At 34.5% G+C, this 14,053-nt stretch overlaps 1 protein-coding gene across 1 annotated transcript in view; it reads left to right on the forward strand.

The window, feature by feature from the left end:
- The window catches only part of RIMS2 (regulating synaptic membrane exocytosis 2), a 504,339-nt gene that overhangs the window by 106,830 nt on the left and 383,456 nt on the right, over positions 1 to 14,053 (forward strand). The window lies entirely within an intron of this gene.

Below are 14,053 nucleotides of genomic sequence, written 5' to 3' on the forward strand. Positions count from 1 at the left end.
AAGTTCAGTTTATTCAACGTTTTAGATAAAGTGTTCACATCTGATACACATGTTTTTCTCAGATTCTGACAGATCCTTGTAGAATATTCAGGACAATACTCAAGATGTCTTATGGTAGTCTTTTGTTGAAACACGTATTTTGTATATTAATGAAATAATTTAATTTTGTATTTATTCATATAGTCATTCTTCAGTATGATTTGTTTCCATAAATATATTTGTTTCTGTAATACATTAATTGCAATACCATGCAATCTGCAAATATTATCTTAATCTTTTGGAAGATAGAAGATAGATGTTATGTATTTCTTTGTCCGAGATTGAAAGGTAGGTTTAAATAATGGACTCAAGTTTTTGATTGACAAAGTATAAATACTCTGCTATTTCCTGACGGTTAAAGTAAATGAGATTATGTGTAAATCTCTCAAACTGCTTGGATTTTGTTAAGGTAATTTTAAAAGTTTGTCTTCAGTAAGATGACATATTTTTATTGTGGTGTGGGTTTTTTTTGAATAACTAAATCATGTTCCTGGTAATAAGAGATATAATAATTTCTGTATTAATTTCATCTGATCATAAAAGGCAATCTGTAGACATATTTGCGTCATTATATCTATGTACTTAGAAACATAGAAAAACTGTATTACGAGGAAGGCTTAATCTCCTAATGAAGCATTCTGATACATCATTTAGACTGTCCTCAGGGTGGATCACATGAACTTGGCAGATATTTGTCTGACTTCTCTTGACGGATTTCTAATGAGAATCTTCCACACCTTCTTAGGGCACTAGTTCCACTGCCTCACCATCCTCACCATAGAAAGCTTTTCTAGGTTACTGTCTAGCCTAAATCTGTCTTTCTGTAAGCCGACTTCTCCGTTCAGTATTATGAGTCTATTCTGCAGCTCTTCTTGGTTGGCTTTTTCTCTACTACTGTTCGTAGTTTAGTGTGATAAATAAGCTTTTCTGTCGCTTATTCATTTCTGTTCTAGATAATTTATGAATATGCTGGACAGGGCATCCCTAGACAGACCCCCTGTGAGGCTTCACTGGTGATACCTCTCCCTTAAATAACCCTGAACATTTATTCCTGTTCTTTTCTTCCTGTCTTCTAATCAGTTAAGTTTTCTCCTGTATAAATTTATTCCTATTCCATGGCAACTGAGATTCTTTAAAAGCCTGGAAACCTGACTGAGTAGTATGAACAAATTCCATTTACTCACTTTCTCTGTGACTCCTTGAAGGAATTCTAATATATGTAACAGACACAAATTACTTTTACTAAAGCCATTCTTACTTTTCCATATGTTATCGTAATTTGGTCAAATGCTTGCTAGTTTTTTTCTCTATTTTGGTTTCTGACATTCCTTAAAAATAAATAAATGTGCATCGTATATGCCACTTTTTATTCGTCAGTGAAAGACTCTGTGACACAGTTAATAGTTACATGTTTTAGACTTGAGATATTTTACACTGAATATAATCTGATTTTTAAAATTTTTTACTGTTTTTGTTGTTGACTTACTGTATAGCTGCTCCTTCTGAAATATCAGTTCAAAGTATATCCTTCAGCTCATTCTGCATAAAATAACATTGTAGAGTAAGTGTCTCTCTAATCACTGTGAACATGAATACAAAAGATTTAATTCAGATACAGACTGTGGCAGTCTCCTATTTGTGATCTCTTTTATGCCTATACACATTAGTCCATGAAAATTATTTTTAGTCTAACAGAATTTACCAGAATTCATTCTTTTCCATTTTCCTTAATGGATACAACTTAAGCTTCTTGAAGGATGACTTCTAATAACTTCCTGTTTTAGTTGTGCTAGATTTTTCTTTGGTCTTTGTAGAAATTTTTTTGACAGGTTATATATGTCTGCTCTGAACCTTATATAAGGTGATTCTTAAACTATATCTGATATGTTCTTTAATGGAGCTGTTTGATCTGTTTGTGATCTTTTTCATAATATCAAGTTTCAAGCCAAATGCATGCCATTTACACCAGATGCTACTACTAAATAGTTTAGTAGAGACTAATGTTAGAAGCATGCATCTCAGAAGACATAGAATTGCAAAGAACACTTCTCTGTCAAAGGTCACAAGGTGGACGACTGCTTATGAGGTTCATGATCATGAGTAGGAGCAGAGCATGGAAATGTTTGACTGTTGTCAGACCATTAGATTAGGATTCTCAGAATCATTGGATGATTTATTCCTTTTTCAGTTTAGTTACAGTGTGTGAAATGCAAGTATTAAAATTCAGTTCAGGTTGTACAAAAATTATTGTTATGTAGGAGTTCCTTCTAGATCAAACAAATAAAACTGATAATTGTGCTACTACTGCTTCTGTACTGCTTATTATCTTAGTGAACGGAGTATTCAGCCAGGAGAGGGGCTTAAGTTTCACAGGAGTAAGGGACCTTGAACTGTCATCTTTTATATTTATGAACAATTTCAGATTGATTAAAGCTAAAATAGTAAATCACATGACGGCATGCAGAAATTATTCTCATTAACATAGGTACCTGTAATATACAAAATACCCTACTGTTCTTTTTTAATTATATGCTGATTTATAGAGGGGAATGCACACTGAATGAGGCAATGGACAGAAGAATAAGGTTTATACCGCTGAGAAATTTACATGCTAAAATATTGGACAAATACAGCTTCCAGATAGGTACAACTTTGTATGCAGTGAATATAAATTCCAACAGCTCCGAATGCCAATTCAGTAAACCAACATTTCATTTGTAGAGGAAGAAAACACTTGTCTGAAAACTTAATTTGATGCAAGCTGAATACCTTCTTTCAGGGTGTTTGGCACCCTGCTATCACTTTCAGCCACTGAAACATCCTTCTCTCTTTGTCTTTGAACATCAAAAGTAAGAGATTTTCACTTGTTTTCTAGGACCCAGCAACTGCTTACAAAACACATGAGGTGCCTAAGTAGGGAACTTCTCTCAGCTCCCTCTGATTCTGTGAAAGCTTTGCATTATGATTATTTCCCAGGGGCTACGTCTGATTTTCAGAAAACCGTCAAGTTCTCTTTGTTGAACGATTCTAACTGCAGGACTTGTAGTATGAACATCAATGGAGTCACAAAATAAAGTTTTAGCATGCTTGTGCTAATGCGTAATCCATTTTGTTCTCTTGACAACTGGCAAGCACCGAAGAATTAGTCTGTCACAATCAGAATTTTTAAGTCACTAGGATTTGGGATAAACTCAATAATTTCTTATTGCATACAGATAAACTGGTCCTTAGTTTATGGACCAATCAATATGGTTTGATTCTACATTTCTCTAGAAAAGACGTGATGTTGCAAACTTGAGGAAAGGATTTCTTTAAACCAGATGTGTGGTGTTTTTTTTTTTCCTTTCTTTTCAGTTTAGTGCATGTATCACCTGTAAAATCTGATAACCTACAACTGATTGATCTTTCTGGAGAATCTCAGTACAAGTATCTGAAAGAAAGGAGACAGCTGCTAAATTATTCCAAAGACAATCTCATATTTAGAAGTTGTAAATTCACAAGCGAAGGCTGTAGAAGTTATCTTTCTAATTAGGATGAATTTCACATCTCAGTCTCTTCATGAATAGAATAGAGTTTGTATTATTACATGTATTAAAGACTTCCAATCTGAAATCTCGTCCTGATTATATGAAAACAATGTTAATGCCTTAGTGAACATCTATGATTGTTAAGACATCTATAACAATGATCAGCTTCATTTTATTTGAGGTGGTCATCCTCTTAATTCTTTCAAAATTTATACCCAAACTTATCAGGACTACAGTTCAGCTAGTATACATCATGATCCTTAGTGCCATTCCCTCCTCCTTTCCGCAAAAGAGGTTTGGCTGCCTGTGCTCATGGGCAGCTCTGATTTGGTGCAGCTGTGACCAGCCTTGGGGAAAGAGCTGGAGGAGAAGGGTTAGCCTTGGTCCCTGCCTGAGCCGTGCCGCTGTCTGTCCTGGTCCCTCGCTGACCACGGTTCACAGCCTTGGCTTCCCAGCTGGCCTTGGCTTCCCAGCTGGCCTTGGCTCTGCCTCGTCACGCTGGATCTACTGGGGACCCTAGTCACAGTCCTGGGCCCTGCCCTGCTCCCCTTGCATGGGTGCTGTGGGACACAACTCTGTAGATGGGGGCATGGCTTACCTCATGTCACCCCTTGTACCTTGCTCCTGGCCCTGCATGGACAGTACAGAAGTAGTGTGCTGTTCCAGCAAAACTTGTCAAATTGCTGCATTTACTACTAAGAGTAAAAGCCTTGCCACAGCAATATTTTTGAAGAAGGAGATGTTGCTTCTTTCCAGCCCGTAAACTTTTCTTGCAAACTGATGTGTAGCAGAACTGATATTCAGAATCTGCTTTTCTGTATTTACACCTCAGGGTCTCGTCATTCTTCAAAAAAACACTGTGATTTTAATATAAACTATGTGGATATGATCATTCCCTTCAAATGACAACTGCACAAACTATTTCTGTTATTTATTTTATTTATTTAAAACTATTTTCATTTGGTAGACTTTTTGAATCTTGTTAAACACCAAATGGTTCAGTTTCAACAGAGGCTAGGCATATTTGAACTCTATTTCAAAGCTTTCAAAAACCTTAGAGATTACTATGATCCTGACACAGCGGAGAACTGATAATTCTAGACAAACTGATAATTTTAGGCACTTAAGGTGAAAAAATACTGTCTTGAAGAGTGGCTTTGACTCAGGCAGTCAGGTGCGAGATTGACCTTCTAACATATTTTTTTTTTAAAAGGATAAGATGTAGATATTAAGTCATTCTAGATTTATTTTGAGTGTGGATGGAATTCCAGTCATTTTGCTAACATTTCTGTGTGTCTGAGTATTCTTGGGGTTAAGACTTTTCCTCATAAAACCAATATTAAAATATACTTGCATTTTCACGTAGAACAGAACAAATACTGCTGAAGCCTGACTGATTTGTTGCTTTTTTAGCACAAGTTCTTTGAGAACTGAATTGAATAATTTCTTAAATGTTTTTGCTCTTGAAATGACTGACTAGACTGTCTCTCATATGGTCAGTCATGTCACTACTTGCATTGCACTGCTATGAACTCAAGAATGTTTGACGGAGATGTAGGTGAGGCAGCTGAGAAGCTGGAGGCAGTCTTAGGTGTTTAGTAAAGGGTGATGGCTTGACTTGAACTTCACATGTCGTAATATTTCATAACCTATCTCTGAAAAGGGACTCTTTATCCTGGAGATTATTCAACTAGGTAGATTGTGTGAACCAAGTCTTGATTACTACTATGATCACAGTGTGATTGTCAGGATTTGGAGTCTTACCTGCTCTTTCAAAGCAACCAATTTTGGAATTACTGCTTTGTGTTGGAAAGCTTACACTTATATGGTGAAGTGTTTGAGACTCTTCATTATGCCATTGATTTCTGTGAAAAATATTTCATCTTCTTTTAATATATATTTAATAAATGCCTATATATATATTATTTTAATTGTTGCCGAAGTGGTGCTTGGACTTTGCGATATCATTTGTGTAGCAGAGAGTGAGACTTCTCTACTGACAATACCTTTGATACAAGAGAATTACTGATTACCCATGATTTTCACTGAGGCTTAAGGAAATGTGAGTTGGTATCTTCTTTTTCCTCACAATCTTAGGATGCGTTTAGTATGTATTTTCTCTTTTCTATGATTGAAGTTAAATTTTGGTTTTGGAAACTCTTGATTTGAACACAAATTAAGATTTGGCAAAATGAGACAGTGATGCAACAGAACAGTATTACCAGATCAATATTTATGAGCCAATAGTTTCTAACATTAGAACTTCATGGCACAAGGGTAGGTACTAGAAAAACTGTCTCAAAATTCATAGATGGTCCTTTCTAAAATATATATCAGTGTTGCAGTGAGAGTTTGCTTCTATCTTTTATATTTTTTTTTATTTCTGACTGATTTCTATTATTGGTTTGTATGCGTACTCCATTAGGTTGTTATCTGAATTTACTTTTCTTGTCTGAATTTAAATTTCTTCTTGTGTATTATGGTTTTACTCCTCATAAATATTTTAAAAATCCTCGTATCTTAGGTGAAAACTACTGAGCAAAAAAAGTAGATTAGAACATAATCCATGGTATGAAGAGGTGCAGATCATCTGTGTGTTTGCAGAAGACTATTAGAATACTCAATAGGTAAAGTTTTCTATTTATAATTATCACTTACGAGTTGGCTGAACTAGAATACTATCTTAGAACAGTATAAAAGTAGTCAGGACAATGGATAAATTATATCAGTCATTATTTTTGGAACAGAGATAAAATTGGGAAAGAAATCCATATGAATGACAAAACAGAATGTTTAAATATATGTAGGTGTATTGTATGTAGGAGAAAGTTATTTAAAAAGGGTAATATAGCCAGATTTTCTTCATGAGTGAAATACCATAGAATAATTTGGTTGAAAAGGACTTCTGGAGGTCATCTCATCCAACCTTTTGCTCAAAGAATGTTGAATTACATGAGTTTTCAGAGGGCCTTGCCCCGTTGGGTTTTGAATCTTCAAGGATGGAGATTCGGCAACCGCTCTGAGCAACCTTCCAGTGCTTGACCACTCTCATGATTAAAAAATAGAAGAAAAATTTCCTTATATCTCGTCTCAATTTCTCATGTTTCAATTTGTATTTTTTGCCTTTTGTCTCATCCTTCAGTGTGTATCTTTGAGGAGAATGCTACACGTAATACTACTTGTCATCAGATGACTAAACTATGAGTCTTGTGTAGAGAAAATTATAAGGACATAACACTTTCAAAATTGCATAACTTCTAAGCATTTTCTTGAAATATTATGGGCCTTATTTACAGTCGGTTTCAAAATTTCAGGGATAGTGGTGTAGTGCAGAAGATGAAAAACAGAAGGTAAAACTGAAGACATTAAAAGTTTCTAGGATATTAAGGACTGTACTAGAAACAGAAAATTCTGCTCTAAATAACAGTCAGCCTAGGCAGGTAGAAGAGTAAGCTAAGCTATATTATAAAAAAATAAAATAATAAAGATACTTTTAATCTCACAATTTCTTTTCTTAAGGATCTTGCCCCTTTCAAAACTTTGTATAAGTTTTAACCTCTTTTACTTAATATTTACATTTTTCATTCACTATTGATTGTTTTAAAGATGTTCCTATTTTCTAGTTTGAAATATTACTGTGTCTGCTTCCCATTTTTTTTGTGAAATCTGCTACCTTTACTTTTTTCTTCAGTTTAATGTATTTAAAATCTTTATCTTTGTCATGTGCTATTTTACATTCTATGTATTCATGGAGTTTACTTAATATTTCCATGTTCTTTTGTTTTAAAAATATTATTTTTACTTACTGTCTGCATCCTTAAAGTGGGGAGCTGGACTATTCTGACTTAATTGTTCTTCTGTGCTGGTACTTATCCCTTGCAGCTGCAAGACGTTCTCTAAGAAAGCAACCTAATCAGGCATTTGCAATTTTAAAATCTTCTTAGCCTCTATGCTAAAAATACCTGCTTATGGATTATGCTCCTCTTGCGTAGTAGAGTATATTTCTTCAGAGGTGAGGATGAGAGATCAAGGCACTAAATGTTTCCATTCAGAATATCTATGAGCAACTTCTGCCATTCTTATTGCAGTGGGACAAGAAGCCCTGCTGAGAAAGTAGCAGAGTACCTGATGCTGTGCAGATGAACGTGTCTCTGCACACAGAGTGATAATGCTTAGAAATCCTGTGATTTAGATAGCTTTCAATGATATTTCCTATTCGTATGACTGGGAATACTGCTAAAACCTGTAGCATCTTTGTAAATACTTTAATCTTTTATCGCTGTACATAAGATCCTAGAATAAGTGGGATCTGGTGGGACCTGTGGAGGTTATCTAGACTAATCTGATCCAAAAAGGATTAATTTCAAAATTAAACCAGGTTTTTCAGGATCTTGTCCAACTGAGTTGTAAAAGTCTCAAAGGATGGAGAATCCCTAACCTCTTTGGGCAACCTCTTTCAGTACCTAACCACTCTTGTGATTTTTTTTTTTTTCTTATATCCAGTCCAATCCCTTGATTGTTGCATTTTGTCCACTAGATGTGCATCTTCAACAAAATTCTGGCTTTGTCTTCCCTGTAGCTCAGGAATGCAAGTTCCCTTTAAGTAGCTGAGGAATGCAAGTAATTCCCCTCTTCCTGCACCCTTCCCTACCCCAGTCTTTTGGCTAATCAAGTCTATCTCCCTCAGCTTCTCCTTGTATATTGTGTGCTCTAGTGCCCTGACTGTCTTGGTTGGCCTCTGTTGTATTCTCTTTGTTTGTGTCTCTAATATTGTGGGGAACCTAAAACTTCTGTAAAGGCACAGGAGCACAAAGTTACGTGTTATAGAAGTATCTGAACAACTAAGCTATAAAATGAGTTGTCACTCTTTCTTGGTGAGCAGTTCTATTTCCAACACGACCAAGTACTTAATTGCATGCCGAGATCTAGTCTCCTTAGTGTTGACATCTGAAATTAAGATACCAGAAAAAAAAAAATCATCATTCGTCATTCACAAAAATGGGTAATGGTTTTAACTGAAAGCATTTTGAATATTTTTGTTTTCTAAAGTATTATTCCATTTACAATTTTAAACAGCTGAAAAGACAATTCCTTCAAGGAAAATCATAATAAATGGGAAGGTTTGTGTTTAATATTTATGAATATGAAAAAGAAAGTATAAATAATATAGATCTGACATGACATACAGTAAACACTCATGTCAAACTCTCACCTTGTGCTTTAAAACTTTACTATTTTAAAGATGCACTGAGTGACTAACATGCAGTTACGCCATTATGCATACCCGGTACCTGACTGTAGTAAAGAAACATTCTTAATTTCACTGGACTCTTTGCAAGTGCAAAGGGTTGATGTGTGCTAATAATTTGCAATACTGGGGTCCAAGGCATGTAGAGCTAAATTCTGCATCCTTTTTATGAGATGCTCTATTTGTTTTATTAGGGTAATTAGGACATGAATCTCAAATTATTTTTATGAAAGTAATTTTCTTTGTTCAATTTTTTTTTGTACAAATATTTTCTTTGATATATAAAATCATCTCAATTTCACCCATGAAAGGATTAAGAAAATTATTAAAATGAGATATTTTTCACTAGAACTTATTCACTACTAGGGGAAATAAGATAGATTTATATTAATTCTTTTGATATTTGTTTATTTATTTTACTAACAAATACTTCTGTTTGCTTTCAAAATGAAAGTGACTCTTTCCTTCTTTGTCTTTTTTTCTGTCCTTTCTTTCTTGCTTTCGTGGATATGAACTCCAGGAGGACAAAGTGGTTAGAGCCTTTTTCCTGTCTAAAGTTCTTTTCTTTTATGGGTAGACTTGTTTCCTGGCCTACATTTGCTTTCATTTACACAGGTGTAATTCCTGCTGAAGGCAAGGGGAGTTACTGTCATTAAAATGAAAGCAATTTTTGGCATGAAAGGCTTACCTGTTTTTCAGATAACTTGCTAATAGTCTGTGAGTTGTTGTGAACATTATGCATGATATTCCTCTGATTGCTGCTTTTGTGAGCATGCCCCTGCTTTTCCTTCAGTTTTGCAATATGGTATGTGCACAGTTTAAAAAATAAAATAGGTAATTGTCTCGTAGGTGTTTCTCTTACAGAAACACAAATGAACTTTATCAAAGCAGCATGGAGTTACTAAAATAATTTTTGCACCCTGTGATAGCAATGTTTGTATCATTGATATGTATGCACTGAACATTTTAGCTTGTAATTTTTTTTAGCGTGGTAATTCAGTTTTGATTTCTAATGACAATACAATTAGATACCAGCAAACATCATGAAAACATATTTATTTTAAACATTTAGGAATATGCTAGCAATGTCATGGAGTTATCCACTAACATATAAATTATTTTCTAAATGAAATGGTATATAAGCCTTCCTAAAATGTAGTGCACATATTATATTGAGAACAATGTTGAAATAATGTTAGATGTTATGCATGTCACTGACACTGTGTTTGTCTTGCTAATATTACACCTACAGTAACTATTTTAACCTGATTTTATTTTAGCTATGTTTAGAAACATTAGTATAAAACTGAATTTGAGAATAAGCCTAGATATATTTCAATATCTTACCAAGCTAAATGTGATTTTTTTAAATAACAGAATTGAGAAAACTACCTGAGCTAGTGTAAGTCTGCTCTTCCATGAAAATTTCTAATGTATTTTAAAGAATTGCAATTGCAAAAGGGACCTGCCCATAGTGCTTGTGAAATAAGTTCCTATATAAGATGGAGAAAAGAAATTCTTTAGCGTTCATATGTATTTAGTGAATGTATACACAGCAAAGTCTCTTACTACAATAAATGTAATTTTTTCTTACTGATAGCAGTGTCAAAGCTCACATTTAACTCACACGCATGGTTCAGAAATACATTGCTTCACACAGAAGTTGTAAGCCATCTGCTATTGTTACCATTTAGAATATGTTTTTACTAGCGGACAAGTGATCTTTGTGATGGGCCACATACTGGTCCCCCAGTCTGTTACAGGGTCACATAGTTTTCTTTTGGCCTACATCATCAGAGTTTTTCACAGTTAAAGGCTGTGAAGTCATAGAAGCTGTGAAGTAACCCCAGTTCCTAGAATACAGAGGAAGCTGTACAGTACAAAAAGTAGATGAATAAAAGGAAGAATTTTCTCCTTGAAGAATTTACCCTTTCAATATAATCTTGTAAGTAATTCATGTACGCTAACAGTATTCCCGTGCTCGATCCCACATTTAATGTCTGTGAGGTACTCATCTATATTGTAGCAGTATCAAATCCTAAATTCTCTTGGAAAAGAAAAAGAAAAGAGTGAAGGAGGTCACAGTAATTAGGCCATATGATTATCTAGTTTTACCATGTACATGTGTTAAGGAGGGAAGGGACAGGAATTTCTCTGGCTAATCAACTAGTTAGATTTTTCCATAAATAATGACAGTGCCTCAAGTTGCTTTAGGTAATATCTATTTCTGCTGATTTTGAGATAGATGTTTTAGAAATTATGAAGGCAGAAAGAACAATAAGTATTTTAGGTCAGCTTTTTCTCAGCTACAAACGTTGTGAAGTAGAGACGGCAGTGGTATTCATCTTGCTGTTTTAGTGCTAACAGCAAGGTTAAAAATCCTGATGCATTTGATGCAGATGCCATCAATACAGATACTTCAATATAAACAGGATTTTTTAGTTTTGTATGATACAGCATTTCCCAGTAGGTTAACTCACTTAGAGAATCCTTAGTATTACTGGTTATCCTTCATTTTCCAATGTTAGCGTACCAGAGAAGCGGTGAATTCCGGTATTTCTTGAGAGGCCTATTCTGTATTTTGTGACCATAGACTGGCAAGCTCAATCTAGAGTGCTCCTAGATAAAGCTATAGATACTTAGTGACTGCTGGTGGTATGTTGACCCAATTAAAGAACACAAATTTGGAAAAGGAGATGTATTCAAAGCGTCAGGTCTGTGAAGAGTTAGAGAGTGGAAGGACGTTTTAGTATATCCCCTGTAGAAATCTTGTCACATCTTTTGATAAAGATTATGATTGTAGGGAAGAGCTAGGAGAGCACATGGTGTTGAATGATTGGGACAATCATACGCTAGTCTACTGGTGCTATTTATGGTGGTGGGGAATGGAGCTGGGCATGAATTCTGACTGTGTTGTAGTGTTGTAGTTGTACCCTTAAGCATGCACGGAAGGGAACTTGTATTACATATTAATACCATTTCAGAGTATAAAGCTCACTGTGCCTTTTTCCGTACAGAACATGGGAACAATTAATGAATGTCTCAGTTCTTTATTAGTCTGGTATCACAGTATATAAAGAAGTACTTTTGCAAAATGGAGACCCAAATTTGCCAGAAAGTAATAACTGATGTTAAGTTATAAAAAAGTAAGATCATCTCTAAGAAGGAAAGAGTTGGAGTTTTTATTGCAAACTAGTGTGATTAGTGAATTTTTTCCATTTTCTGGATTTTCTTTTTCTTTAAATAACAATTGTACATTTTAAAGGATTTCCTGCAGTTGTGTCACTAATATTCAAGCAAAATGGGACTATGATGTAGAGAAATGCTCTTTGAGAAACTGGAGTCTATTAAGGCTGATGGAAATGAAGCTTATTTCAATAAATAAAGATTCACAGGATCATCTTCCCTTCACTTCTTAGATTTTGACAATTATATTCCTAACCAGATAACTTTTTAAAATGAGCAACACCATTAGCTAGAGTAGTGAAATTGTATGGCTTTATCACTGAAAATCATGAAAGTTCTAATTAAAAAGATGAGGAACTAAGATGTGCAATACAGTTGGTGTAAAAGCAAGTAGTAGAAAAGCAAATAGTAGAAAATGAAGAAGTAGTAGAATATTTTAATTTTGACTGAACGTTATCCTGAATGAAATTATTTACTACATACCTTTGCTTAGAGGCAATGGCTTTAAAGTAATCACTGATATTTCTGGAGAAAACAAAGAAGTAAGCAACATAATATAGGAAGTTTTTGGAAACAGTTGTCAGGAGAAAACATGGTTCCTTCTGATTTAGATTCCTTCACTTACTGGTCATGATCTGGCTTTTTAAAACTTTGACAAAATCCCTGTACAGTATTTACTTATGGACGTTTGAGGTTTAGATACATCAATTCATGTTTTGTTTTTCAAGTGTTCATTTTCTTATTCCTTGCTTAATAACTATCTCAGGTACAGAGATAAAAAAAAACGTTTTATGGTTCAAGTTAGATGTAACTTACTTCATTAAATTAAATTGAATTTCCATAGAACATGGAAACATTATTTGTAACAAACCTTGTTTGAGTCAGTGCTGACCTGTCTGAAAGAGAGGGACAATCTCTTTCTAGATTAGACAATGCACTTGCTCATAGTGAAATGTGGGGTTTTTCTATTCCATCCCAGAAGATAGGATGCAGTTGCTGTTATTTCTCATAAAACCAGAGTCAACTAAAGCAAAAAAAAAATGTACATGTGTATTTATGACATAGAGAAAACGTGTTTTTTGAAAGCTGAAGGAGAAAGTGGACTTCAGAGAAACTGTAATTCCGTTACATTCCTGCCAGTGAGAGAAAGTCTTCTTGATGTTCTTGCATCCCCTTCATTCAGTGCTAGGAAGAATAGTTTTCTAAGAAAGCACTAAGAGCACTGTAACCTGATCTGGAGTCTATCAGAGAAAGTGGAAAGACTCTGAACTACTCAGTATTAATCTCACAGGTTCTAACACAAACCTGTAGCTCAAACTGGAAGAATAGATTTTTTTTTCATAGGTGTATTCCTACATAATCAATTAAACACTTCTCTGGCTGGTCCTGATCTGGCTTTTAAAAATTTTGATAAAATCCATTTACAGTGTATATTTATGGACATTTGAGATTTAGATAGATAAATTCATTTTTTTCAAGTGTTTGTTTTCAAGTGACAAGGTTTAAAGTGACATAAAATGGCCATTTCAGTGGCCTGGCCTTTGGAGGTTCTGATACTTTCTCTATTCCTTCATCTCTTTTAGTGAGTTCAGGAAGTTGTTTTGAGGAAAACTGTTTTAAACTGCTACAGGTAAATCAAAGACTTCAAGAGAACTATTTATAATTCTGTAAAGGATAAACTGGAGGAGCAACACCAGGGAAATTCCTCCATGTTCTATCTTTATTTACTATGCGAGTCAATAAAATATTTGACACTTTTCCTTGAAGTAAGTCTTCTACCTTTGTAATGTTAGGAATTTTGAAATACTTAAGACACAGACAAATAGCTTTCCTTTAAAAATCAAGTATTCGACTTTCACCAGTCTAAAGAACCTGCAGAATTTTTTTTATAAAGTCATCTCCAAGACTTCTCTAAGCAAATTCAGAATCAAATGTATTTACTGAATAGTTTCCTAGGTTAATTTCCCTAACGACTGACTTTGGAGTTTTATTTGAACTTTAATCATTAAATGAAAGTTTAATATTTTTTGAGATTCCTAGACAGAGTTCGACA

This window comes from Tauraco erythrolophus, chromosome 3, assembly GCF_009769465.1.
Source record: "Tauraco erythrolophus isolate bTauEry1 chromosome 3, bTauEry1.pri, whole genome shotgun sequence".
Taxonomy (NCBI): domain Eukaryota; kingdom Metazoa; phylum Chordata; class Aves; order Musophagiformes; family Musophagidae; genus Tauraco; species Tauraco erythrolophus.